Below are 2340 nucleotides of genomic sequence, written 5' to 3'. Positions count from 1 at the left end.
TGAATCAACTTTATTGTGTAACAACAGTAGGAGTAGGACAGTAGTAGTAGTCCATAACAATTTAGTGCAAAGCAAACCCGTACAAGGGGCTCCACCAGGAATCATGGCAGGGGGTAGAAGAGGATCAGTGGGGCATATATCCCAGGAGAGAGGAAAAGCAATGGACCTGTGCTCTAGTCTCCAAGATATCAGTCTTATTTCAGACCTTGCACAGTTATGTTCCACCTCTCTGAGCTTCAGTTGGCTCAACTCTAAAATAGAGGGTGAGGACTAGATGGTCTCTAAGGTCTACCAGCTATAACAATACAGGATTCTAAGGACAAATGCAGAGCACTTGAAAGATGGGGATGCTGCAGGTCAGAGGAAGCAGAAGCACAAAGCCACAGGGCAAGGTGTGCTGTGGGACAGCAAGGACTGTGAACAAAACTGCCTAACTACTGGGAAGTTTCTGGGGGCAGTGCACTTGGAAATGGGCAAGACAGAGTGCTACGCCAAGCAGGGGACCAAATAAAGAAAGAGATACTGTTTCCTGTGGTCAGCAGCCTGACTCATCTTCATGCTCCCCACCTCAAGCTAGAATCTGTATATCTTCATGAAACTTTACCACAACCCCTTCCCCAAACCCACACACCAAGTAAAATAAGATGTGGTTCAGATGCCTTCTCTTTAGAGCCTCACAAGTAGCCCCCTTTTGTGGGCCAGGAAGCCAAGAGCAGTTGCTGACAAGATGGCAGTCAATCCAATCAGCCTCGGCAAGCCTGGCACAGAAGGCAAATGTCGCTCCAAGGTTTCGGAATGGGCTGCGCAGGAACATCCAGACTCTGGTTCAGACCGCCAGACTCATCCTCTGGACTCTTCCCCATGGCACAGAGGCTCTCTCCGGCAGCTCTCTCCAGCCTCCACAGCCCCCTCCATGTAGCCACTCCAGTGTGCACCAGTCTCCCTGCCTGCAAAATAAATCCTGCCCCCCGGCTGGCGTAGAACTCTTCCAAATTGAGTCATAATCCCCGGGGGGGAGTAGGTCGTGTAGCAGCCTCTGAGCACTGTTCCTCACACCAGTTCTTCTCTTCATAGTGCACCGGCTTCAAAGCTTCTTGGGATCCCAGAACTTTTGCATAGAGCTCACACAATTTATCCAACCTTTCTTCTTTGGTGAGACGTGCCAGTTTTCTAGCTTTGTGGCAAGGATAAATCCAGTTATGGCAGGATATTTGCCATCAGGTTTGGTATCATCCAATATGTAGGCAACTGCAGTTTCCTCTCCTTCAATAATCATGGTTCCAGAGTAACCCTTTTTCCTCCAAAAGTTCTCTTTATAGCATTGGCAGAGGAGGGTTGTAAGGAATCTTCATGCCCAGAACAGGAGGAACAGCACTCATCACATACTTAGCCTCATACACCTCATGGTTTAGTGTCTCCACAAGGATATTTTCTCCTGTCTGGTCAATGTGGGCCACAGGCCTCTCCAGCTTCACCAGATCCCTAAGGATGTCCATTATCCGCTCACTTATTTGACCAGATCCACCCACAACTTTCCTCTCCTGCCCTCCGCTGGTTGTTGAGGTGATCCTGGTGGTGCCTCCACACTGCTTCACATACACAGAGACCAGAGCAGAGACCGCACGGGCTCCGCAGTGACACACGGGTTACAAAGAGGGTGGCAGAGTTTCTTGCAGACTCGGTCCAGCAGATCCTGTCTAGCAGCTCCTTCATCGTCACGCGGTCCCACTTCTGCAAGGGGCTCCTTCCATGGGGCCTCACTGGGAATTTCTCTTCCCATGTCATCTGTTGTCCGCCAAAGGTTGTTATGATCTAGGTAGGCAATTGGATTCCACACAGGTGGGAATGCGCCCCGGGATTTGTACAATTTGCCCTTTACGAAGTGGATCTCATACTCCCCGTCATTCACTTTGTAAGCCTCCAATCCTAGCTCCTTGGCTAATCTTAAGACATGACTCTGGGTTGGCCCAACAAAGGATCCTCCAAGGTCTACATATGTAGCCATTTGATTCCTAACAGTGAAGTCCTGCCTCCCGCATGGTCCCGGGCTTCCAGCACCACCACATTCAGGCCAGAATCATGCAGAAGCCTGGCTGCTGCCATACCTGACATGCCGCCCCCACCACAACCACGTCGCATTGGCTGCCCGTGATGCTCGCTTCTCTCCAGGCCTCCCGGGTGCCGCTGCTCTGGTCTCTAGGTCTCCGCCCCTGTCGGCCACGCTGGCAAGTTTGTTTTTTAAAAAAATGTGACTGGCCCTGGCCGGTTTGGCTCAGCAGTTAGAGTGTTGGCCCATGGACCACAGAGGCCTGGGTTCGGTTCCCGCTAAGGGCATGTACC

The 2340-nt window shown here is 51.2% G+C and overlaps 1 pseudogene; it reads right to left on the bottom strand.

Annotated features, from left to right (window-relative positions):
• Window positions 1-616: 616 nt before the first annotated feature.
• On the bottom strand, window positions 617-2138 carry LOC118637862 (annotated as a pseudogene).
• Between the last annotated feature and the right edge of the window lie 202 nt (window positions 2139-2340).

The sequence above is a fragment of the Molossus molossus genome, unplaced genomic scaffold, assembly GCF_014108415.1.
Source record: "Molossus molossus isolate mMolMol1 unplaced genomic scaffold, mMolMol1.p scaffold_m16_p_20, whole genome shotgun sequence".
NCBI lineage: Eukaryota > Metazoa > Chordata > Mammalia > Chiroptera > Molossidae > Molossus > Molossus molossus.
The sequence above is the reverse complement of the archived record's forward strand: the minus strand, read 5'-3'. Positions and strand labels throughout refer to the sequence as shown.